A 10,926-nucleotide genomic window follows, 5' to 3' on the forward strand; every position below is an offset into this window, starting at 1 on the left:
CAGGCCTTTTTCTTCCTACAAGTTCTTCCCTGCCTCAGCAAATGACAACTTTAGCCTTCTATGTGTTTAGACCCAAATCTGTGGAATGCTTCTTGACTTCTTTCTTTTAGTATATCTTGCTAATGTCTTTTTATTTCCTGTGCTATCATACTAGTCCACACCACCATGATGTTATTAAGCCTCATTCTGGTACTCTGGGTATCAAGTGGGGAAAGGGAGCTCGGGATGTTTACATTCAGAATGTATTTTTCACTTTATGTCCCTGATCTCGGTGCCATGCCTCTAGTCTTAGTGTGGTGTGTATTCCCTATTTTATAATCCCTCTCATGCAGCCACTAGATAGTAATCTCTGACTCGTCTGTGTTGGAGTAGGAGTCCTCTATCTGAGCAGAGAGGGAAAGGACATTTTGCTATTTTTTAACAATGTTTTATTTATTTTTGAGAGGGAGAGTCAGAGTGTGAGTGTGGAGGGGCAGAGAGAGAGGGAGACACAGAATCTAAAGCAGGCTCAGGGTCCGAGCTGTCAGCACACAGTCCAACACAGGACTCAAACTCACCAGCTGTGACATCATGACCTGAGCTGAAGTGAGACACTTAACCAACTAAGCTACCCAGGCACCTGGGGAGAGGAAATTTAGGGGTCTATTTGCTTTTCTTTTTTGTTTATTATTATTATTTTAAATTTAAATTCAAGTTAATATATAGTGTAGTATTAGTTTCATGAGTAGAACCTAGTGATTCATCACCTGGATATAATACCCAGTGCTCATCCCAACAAGTGCCCTCTTCAATGCCCATCACCCATTTAGCCCATCCCCCCACCCGCCTCCCCTTCAGCCACTCTCAGTTTGTTCGCTGTATTTAAGAGTCTCTTATGATTTGCCTATCTCTGTTTCTTTCTTGCCCTTCTCTTCCCCTATGTTCATCTGTTTTGTCTCTTAAATTCCACATATGAGTGAAATCATATATTTGTCTTTCTGATTGACTTATGTTGCTTAGCATAATTCACATCTAGTTTCATCCATATTGTTGGAAATGGCAAGATTTCACTTTCCAATCACCAAGCAATATTCCATTGAATATATATATGTATATGTATATACACATATATACACACACACACACATATATATATACACATATATACACATATATATGTCTCACTACTTCTTTATCCATTCATCAGTCGATGGACATTTGTGCTCTTGCCATAATTTGGCTATTGTTGCTAGCACTGCTATAAACATTGGGGAGCACCTACCCCTGTGAATCAGCATTTTTGTATCCTTTGGATAAATACCTGGTAGTGCAATTGCTGGGTTGTAGGGTAGTTCTATTTTTAATTTTTTGACTGTTATTCAGAGTGGTTGCACTGGTTTGCATTCCCACAAACAGTGTAAGAGGGTTCCCTTTTCTCCCCATCCTTAACAATATCTGTTGTTTCCAGAGTTGTTAATTTTAAGCATTCTTTTTGGCAGGTTTGAGGTGGTACCTCATTGTGGTTTTGATTTGTAGTCCTCTGATGATGAATGATGTTGAGCATCTTTTCAGACACCAGAATGCTGGTGTCTGTTAGCCATCTAGATGTATTCTTTGGAAAAATGTCTGTTCATGTCTTCTGCCCATTTCTTCACTGGATTATTTGTTTTTGGGTGTTGAGCTCAGTAAGTTCTTTTTTCTTAAAGTTCTTAAAATTTTTTTTCCTTAAAGTTCTTAAAATTTTTAACGTTTATTTATTTTTGAGAGACAGAGCACAAGCAAGGGAGGGGCAGAGAGAGAGGGAGACACAGAATCCAAGCAGGCTCCAGGCTCTGAGCTAACAGCACAGAGCCCAACATGGGACTTGAACTCATGAGCCATGAGATCAAGACCTGAGCCGAAGTCAGGTGCTTAACCCAGCCATCCAGGTGCCCCGAGTTTGATAAGTTCTTTATAGATTTTGGATATGTCATTTGCAAATATCAGACATGTCATTTGCAAATATCTTCTCTCATTCCATCAGTTGCCTTTGAGTTTTGTTGATTGTTTCCTTCACTGTGCAGAAGTTTTGTTTTGTTTTGTTTTTTAATCTTGATGAGGTCCCAATAGTTTGTTTTTGTTTTTGTTTCCCTTGCCTCCAGAAACATGTAAAGTAAGAAATTTCTGTGGCTGACGGTTGGTGCCTGTTTTGTCCTCTAGGATTTTTATGGTTTCCTGTCTCACATTTAGGTCTTTCATCCATTTTAAATTTATTTTTGTGTATGGTGTAGGAAAGTGGTCCAGATTCATTCTACTGCATGCAACTGTCCAGTTTTACCAGCACCATTTGCTGAAGAGATTGTCTTTTTGTCATTGGATAGTCTTTCCCGCTTTGTCAAAGATAAGTTGGTCATATGTTTGTGGGTCCATTTCTGGGTTCTCTATTCTGTTCCATTGATCTATGTGTCTGTTTTTCTGCCAGTACCATACTCTCTTGATGATTGCAGCTTTGTAATACATCTTGAAGTCTGGGATTGTGATGCCTCCAGGTTTGGTTTTCTTTTTCAGCATTACTTTGGCTATTCACGGTCTTTTCTGCCCTTATACAAATTATGTCATTGGTTGTTCTAGCTCTATGAAGAATGCTGGTGTTATTTTGTTAGTGATTGCATTGAATATGTGGACTTCTTTGGGTAGTATTGACATTTTGACAATATTTGTTCTTCCAATTAATGAGCATTGACTGTTTCTCAATTTCTTTGTGTCTTTCTAATTTCTTTCATAAGCTTTCTCTAGTTTTGAGCATGCAGATCTTTTACCTCTTTGGTTAGGTTTATTCCTAGGTATCTTATGTTTTTTGGTACAATTGTAAATGGGATCAATTCCTTGATTTCTTTTTTGCTTCTTTATTATTGGTGTATATAAATGCAACCTATTTCTGTACATTGATTTTGTATCCTGTGACTTTGCTGAATTCTTGATTTGGTTCTGGTAGAGTCTTTGGGGTTTTGTGGTGGAGTCTTTGGGGTTTTCCTCAGAGAGTATCATGTCATCTGTGAAGAATGAAAGTTTACTTCTTCCTTGCCAATTTGTATGCCATTTATTTATTTATTTAGTTAGTTACTTAGTTGTTGCTGTCTAATTGCTGAGGCTAGGACTTCTAGTACTATGTTGAACAACAATGGTGAAAATGGACATCCCGCTCATGTTCCTAACCTTAGGATGAAAGCTTTCATTTTTCCCCACTGAGGATGATATTAGCTGTAGGTCTTTCATATATGGCCTTTATGATGAGGTATATTTCTTCTATCCCTACTTTCTTGAGGCTTTTTATTAAGAAAGGATGCTGTACTTTGTCAAATACTTTTTCTGCATCTATTGAGAGGATCATATGGTTCTTATCCTTTCATTTATTAATGTGGTGTATCACATTGATTGATTTGTGAATACTGAATGAGACCTGCAGCCCAGGAGTAAATCCCACTTGATCATGATGAATAATTCTTTTAATGTACTATTGGATTCGATTCACTAGTGTCTTGTTAAGAATTTCTACATCCAGGTTGATCAGGGATATTGGCCTGTAATTCTCCTTTTTAGTGGGGTCTTTCTCTGATTTTGGAATCAAGGTAATGCTGGCTTCATGGAATGAATTTGGAAGTTTTCCTTCCATTTCTATTTTTTAGAACAGTTTGAGAAGAATAGGTACTAACTCTGCTTTAAATGTCTCATAGAATTCCCCTGGGCAGCCATCTGGCCCAGGACTCTTGTTTGTTGGGATATTTTTGATAACTGTTTCAATTTCTTTGCTGGCTATGAGTGTGTTCAAATTTGCTATTTCTTCCTGTTTTAGTTTTGGTAATGCATAGGTTTCTAGGAATTTGTCCATTTTGACCAGATTGCCCAGTTTGCTGGCATATAATTTTTCATAGTATTCTCTTATAATTATTTGTGTTTCTATGGTGTTCGTTTCATTCGTGATTTTATCTATTTGGGTCCTCTCTTTTCTTTGAGATAAGTATGGCTAGGGGGTTATTAATTTTTTCTATTCTTTCAAATAACCAGTATTTAGTTTCATTAATCTGTTCTGACTTTTTTGTTTGTTTGTTTCTATAACATTTAATTTTGCTCTAATCTTTATTATTTCCCTCCTTTTGCTGGATTTAGGGTTTATTTGCTGCTCCTTTTCTACCTCCTTTCGGTATAAGTTTAGGTTGTGTATTTGGGACCTTTCTTGACAGACCTGAATTACAATGTACTTTCCTCTTAGGTCTGGATTTGCTACATTCCAAAGGGTTTGGACTGTAGGTTTTTAAAAATTTCTTCTATAATTTCATGATTAACCTATCATTCTTTAGTAGGATGTTCTCTAACCTCTATATATTTGAGGGCTTTCCAAATTTTTTATTGTGGTTTATTTCAAGTTCATAGTGTTATTATCTGAAAATACGCATGGTATGATCTTGATCTTTTGTACATGTTGAGGGCTGATTTGTGACCCACCGTGTGATCTGTTCTGGAGAATGCTCCACATGCTCTCAAGAAGAATGTATTCTACTGCTTTAGGATGAAATGTTCTGAATATATCTGTTAAGTCCATCTGGTCCAGTGTGTCTTTCAAAGCCATTGTTTCCTTGTTGATTTTCTGTTTAGATGATCTGTCCATTTCTCTAAGTGTGGTATTAGGGTCCCCTAGTAATATGGTATTCTGATCAATGAATTTCTTTATGTTTGTTATTAATTTATTTATATATTTGGGTGCTTCCAAGTTGGGGACATAAATAATTATGTTTACTAGATCTTGAGAAATAGACCTCTTAATGATGATATAATGCCCTTCATCTCTTGTTACAGTCTTTGTTTTCAAATCTAGTTTGTCTTATATAAATATGGTTACTCTGGCTTTCTTTTGACCTCTACTAGCATGATAAATGTTGCCACGCCTCACTTTCAATCTGCAGTGACTTAGGTCTAAAATAAGGAGTCTTTTTAGGTAGCATATAGATGGATCTTGTTTTTGTTTTTGTTTTAACCATTGTGATACCCTATATCTTTTGATTGGGGCATTTAGTCCATTTACATTCAGGGTGATTATTGAAAGGTATGAATTTGTCATTGTGTTACCTGTAGAGTTGGTGTTTCTGGTGATGTTCTCTGGTCCTTTGTAGTCTTTGTTGCTTTGGTTAGTTGTTTGTTGTTGTTGGGTTTTTGGTTTATTTTTCTCCACTCAAAAGGTCCCACTTAAAATTTCTTGCAGGGCTGGTTTAGTAGTCATGAACTCCTTTAGTTTTTGTTTGTCTGGGAAACTCTTTATCTGTCTATTTTGAATGACAGCCTTGCTGGATAAAGAATTCTATTCTCTCCTCTACATATTTTTCTCACTCAGCACATTGAGTATATCCTGCCTCTCCCTTCTGGCCTGCCAAGTTTCAGTAGTCAGGTCTGCTGCTAACTTTATGTGTCTTCCCTTATAGGTTAAGGATATTTTGTCCCTAGCTGCTTTCAGAATTCTCTCTGTCTCTTTATATTTTACAAGTTGAGGTGTTGACCTATTTTTGTTGATTTTTGAGCAGAGTTCTCTGGGCCTCTTGACTTGAACACCTGTTTCCTTCCCCCAGATTAGGGAAGTTATCAGCTATAATTTGTTCAAATAAACCTTCTGCCCCCTTTTCCTTTTCTTTTTCTTCTGGGACTTCTATAAAATGGATATTATTTCATTTTATGACATCACTAAGTTCTGTAAGTCTCCCCTCATGATCTAATAATTTACTCTCCTTTTTTTCAGCTTCATTATCTTCCATAATTTTATCTTCTATATCACCTATTCTCAACTCTGCTTCCTCAATTCTCATTGTGACTATAGCCAGTCACTACTGCATCTCAGTTATATCATTTTTTATTTCAACCTGACTAGTTTTTAGGTCTTTGATCTCTGCATAAGGGTTTCTCTGGTGTCTTCTATGCTTTCTTCAAGCCCTGCTATTAGTCTTATGACCTTTACTACAAATTCTTATACAGATATATTGCTTATACCTGTTTTGAGCAAGTTCCTGGCTGTGATGTCTTTTTGGCCTTCTTTTGGGAAGAATTCTTCCATCTTGTCATTTTGGCTAAATTTCTGCCTTTTGCATGTTTTAAAGCTCATTTTGTTTCCCACACCTGAAGGTACTACTATATTAAAAAGGGGTCATACGCTAAACCCATATCTTTCAATAATAACACTGAATGTAAATGGACTAAATACTCCAACCAAAAGACACAGCGTATCAGAATGGATAAAAAACAAGACCATTGTATTTGCTGTCTACAAGAGACTCACTTTAGACCTGAGGACACCATCAGATTGAAAGTGAGGGGATGGAGAACTATCTATCATGCTACTGGAAGTCACAAGAGAGCTGGAGTAGCCATACTTATATCAGACAAACTAGACTTTCAATTAAAGGCTGTAACAAGAGATGAAGAAGGGCATTATATAATAATTACAGGGTCTATCCATCAGGAAGAGCTAACATTTATAAATGTCTATGTGCTGAATATGGGAGCCCCCAAATATATAAAACAATCACAAACATAAGCAACCTTATTGATAAGAATGTGATAATTATAGGGGACTTTAATACCCCACTACGACAATGGATAGATCATCTAGACACAAGGTCAATAAAGAAACAAGGTTCCCAAATGATACATTGGCTCAGATGGACTTGACAGATATATTTAGAACCCTGCCTCCCAAAGCAACAGAATATACTTTCTTCTCAAGTGCACATGGAACATTCTCCAAGATAGATCACATACTGGGTCACAAAACAGCCCTTCATAAGTATACAAGAATTGAGATCATACCATGCATACTTTCAGACCACAATGCTATGAAGCTTGAAATCAACCACAGGAAAAAGTCTGGAAAACCTCCAAAAGCATGGAGGTAAAAGAACACCCTACTAAAGAATAAATGGGTCAACCAGGCAATTACAGAAGAAATTAAAAAATATATGGAAACAAAATAAATATACAACAATCCAAATGCTTTGGGATGCAGTGAAGGCAGTCCTGAGAGGAAAATACATTGCAATCCAGGCCTATCTCCAGAAACAAGAAAGATCCCAAATACAAAATCTAACAGCACACCTAAAGGAAATAGAAGCAGAACAGCAAAGACACCCCAAAGCCAGCAGCAGAAGAGAAATAATAAGTATCAGAGCAGAAATAAACAATATAGAATCAAAAAAACTGTAGAGCACATCAATGAAACCAAGAGTTGAATTTTGAAAAAATAAACAAAATTGATAAACCTCTAGCCAGGCTTCTCAAAAAGAAAAGGGAGATGACCCAAATAGATAAAATCATGAATGAAAATGGAATTATTACAACTGATCCCTCAGACTTACAAGCAATTATCAGGGAATACTATGAAAAATTATATGCCAATAAACTGAACAACCTGGAAGAAATGGACAAATTCCTGAACACCCACACACTTCCAAAACTCAAACAGGAAGAAATAGAAAACTTTAACAGACACTTAACCTTCATAAAATGAATAAATTGAATCAGTTTTTAAAATCTCCCAACAAATAAAAATCCAGGACTGGACGGCTTCCCAGGGGAATTCTACCAGACATTTAGAGCAGAGATAATACCTATCCTTCTCAAGCTGTTCCAAAAAGTAGAAGGGAAGGAAAACTTCCAGACTCATTCTATGAAGCCAGCATTACTTTGATTCCTAAGGCAGAAAGAGTCCCAGTAAAAAAAAGAGAACTATAGGCCAATATCGCTGATGAATATGGATGCAAAAATTCTCAACAAGATACTAGCAAATCGAATTCAACAGCACATAAAAAGAATTATTCACCACAATCATGTGGGATTCATTCCTGGGCTGTAGGGCTGTTCAACATTCGCAAATCAATCCATGTGATACATCACATTAATAAAAGAAAAGATAAGAACCATATGATCCTATCAATCGATGCAGAAAAAGCATTTGACAAAATTCAGCATTCTTTCTTAATAAAAACCCTCGAGAAAGTCGGGATAGAAGGAACATACTTAAACATCCTAGAAGCCATTTATGAAAAGCCCACAACTAACATCATCCTCAACGGGGAAAAACTGAGAGCTTTCCCCCTGAGATCAGGAACACAACAGGGACGTCCACTTTCACCGCTGTTGTTTAACATAGTGTTGGAAGTGCTAGCATCAGCAATCAGACAAAAAAAGGAAATAAAAGCCATCAAAATTAGCAGAGATGAAGTCTAGCTTTCACTTTTTGCAGATGACATGATATTATACATGGAAAATCCGATAGACTCCACCAAAAGTCTGCTAGAACCGATACATGAAGTCACAGGATACAAAATTAATAAACAGAAATCAGTTACATTCTTATACACTAAGAATGAACCAACGGAAAGACAAATAAAGAAACAGATCCCATTCACAATTGCACCAAGAATCATAAAATACCTAGGAATAAACCTAACCAAAGATGTAAAAGATCTGTATGCTGAAAACTATAGAAAGCGTATGAAGGAAATTGAAGAAGATAGAAAGAAATGGAAAAACATTCCATGTTCATGGATTGGAAGAATAAATACTGTTAAAATAAATACTGTTAAAACATCTCCAAAGGCAAGGGAATTAAAAGCAAAAATGAACTATTGCGACCTCATCCAGATAAAAAGCTTCTGCAATGCAACGGAAACAATCAACAAAACTAAAAGGCAACTGACGGAATGGGAAAAGATATTTGCAAATGACATATCAGACAAAGGGCTAGTATCCAAAATATAAAGAACTCACCAAACTCCACACGTGAAAAACAAATAATCCAGTGAAGAAATGGGCAGACAACATGAATAGACACTTCTCTAAAGAAGACATCCAGATGGCCAACAGGCACACGAAAAGATGCTCAACGTCACTCCTCATCAGGGAAATACAAATCAAAACCACACTGAGATATCACCTCACACCAGTCAGAGTGGCTAAAATGAAAAAAAATCAGGAGACTATAGATGCTGGAGAGGATGTGGAGAAACGGGAACCCTCTTGCACTGTTGGTGGGAATGCAAACTGGTGCAGCCACTCTGGAAAACAGTGTGGAGGTTCCTCAAAAAATTAAAAATAGACCTACCCTATGACCCAGCAATAGCACTGCTAGGAATTTACCCAAGGGATACAGGAATGCTGATGCATAGGGGCACTTGTACCCCAGTGTTTAGTGCAGCACTCTCAACAGTAGCCAAATTATGGAAAGAGCCTAAATGTCCATCAATGGATGAATGGATAAAGAAATTGTGGTTTATATATGGAATACTACGTGGCAATGAGGAAGAATAAAATATGGCCTTTTGTAGCAACGTGGATGAAACTGGAGAGTGTTATGCTAAGTGAAATAAGTCATACAGAGAAAGAAAGATACCATATGTTTTCACTCTTATGTGGATCCTGAGAAACTTAACAGAAGACCACGGGGGAGGGGGAGGGGAAGGAAAAAAAAAGTTAGAGAGGGAGGGAGCCAAACCATAAGAGACTCTTAAAAACCGAGAATAAACTGAAGGTTGGGGGGGGGGGGTGGGAGGGAGGGGAGAGTGGGTGATGGGCATTGAGGAGGGCACCTTTTGGGATGAGCACTGGGTGTTGTATGGAAACCAATTTGACAATAAATTTCATATTAAAATGATCACACACTGTCTAGGGCCTTGCGCTTCAGGATGTGTTTCTGGTGTATGCTTTGTTCACTCTGTTATTGCATTCGTGCTGCTCTTTTGCACTGGTTGGTTCTCTTCAGTCCATTCAGTCCTTGCTTCCAGTGGGGAGTGTTTGAGCCTTTAACTAGTATGCTTTGTGTGTTGAAGTAAGCCTGGAAGAAAAGGGGGAAAGAATAGAAAAACCTGATCCCCTAAAAAGAGAAGAGTAAAGGGAACAAAAAAACCCAAAAGAGAATAAAAAAATATATAAGGCTGATTTCAAAGAAAAAGAATGGGAAGAAAATGAAGAAAAGAAAAAATAAAGAGGAATGAAAATAAACCTGATCCAAAAAAAAGAGAAAAGGGAAGGGAAAACAAAACAGATACAAACACCAAACAAACCCCCCCAGAAAACAAACATAAAGCAGGAGTCAGCTTCCAAAAGAAGAAAAAAAAAGGAGGAGGAGGGGGAGGGAGAGGAGGAGGAGGAGGAGAAAACAGTGAAAAAAAAATTAAGCCTGGTCCTATTTCCACCAGAACTGCGGGTATCATTTTGAAGCACTTAATTTTCATTACATTTGCTGCATGGGGTCTGCTGCCTGTGCTGGTATTCTTGGGGAAAGGCCCACTGCATTGGCTCAGAGTTGGTCGTGCCCCAGTAAATAAGCAGTTGCCAGGCACAGGAGGGTGGTGTTTGGTGCAAAATTGTCCCACCTCTACTGGGGACCACTGTACTGCTTTCTGAACTTCCACTGTGTTGCTATTGGAGGGAAAAATGGTGCCACCCCAATCTCTGGTCCCTGGACCTGCTATTCAAGCAGCCCTCACAGAGTAGTGAGGCCTTTCAGTGCACCCTGCAACAGAATTCTCCTTTGTCTTTTCTTGGTGCACTGCTGGGACTCAAAACCTGAGGTCTTAAAGGACTTGGCACTGCACAGATCTGCTCCCCTTCTGTGTGTAGAACCTCTCCAGCCTGTGTCTAAAGTCCTTTGTCCCTAGAAATCAGTCCCATGCCTGCACAGTACACAGAATCTATATGGTGTAGCACCACTAAAGGCAAGAAAGTTTCCCTCTGGGTGTGCCTCTGTCGCCTGCTGATGAAAGGACTTTTGCTGCTGCCTGCAGGGTTTTCGTCCTTGGGGAGACAATATACCGTCATCCAAAAGTGCTCTGGGAAAGAAAATGTTTTCTGCTAGTGCACCCCAAGATTCCTACATCAGGCTATGGACTCCAGGGCCAAAAAATACTCCCTTCTCCCCAGAGCGTGTGC

Source organism: Prionailurus bengalensis, chromosome A1 (genome assembly GCF_016509475.1).
Source record: "Prionailurus bengalensis isolate Pbe53 chromosome A1, Fcat_Pben_1.1_paternal_pri, whole genome shotgun sequence".
Lineage (NCBI taxonomy): Eukaryota > Metazoa > Chordata > Mammalia > Carnivora > Felidae > Prionailurus > Prionailurus bengalensis.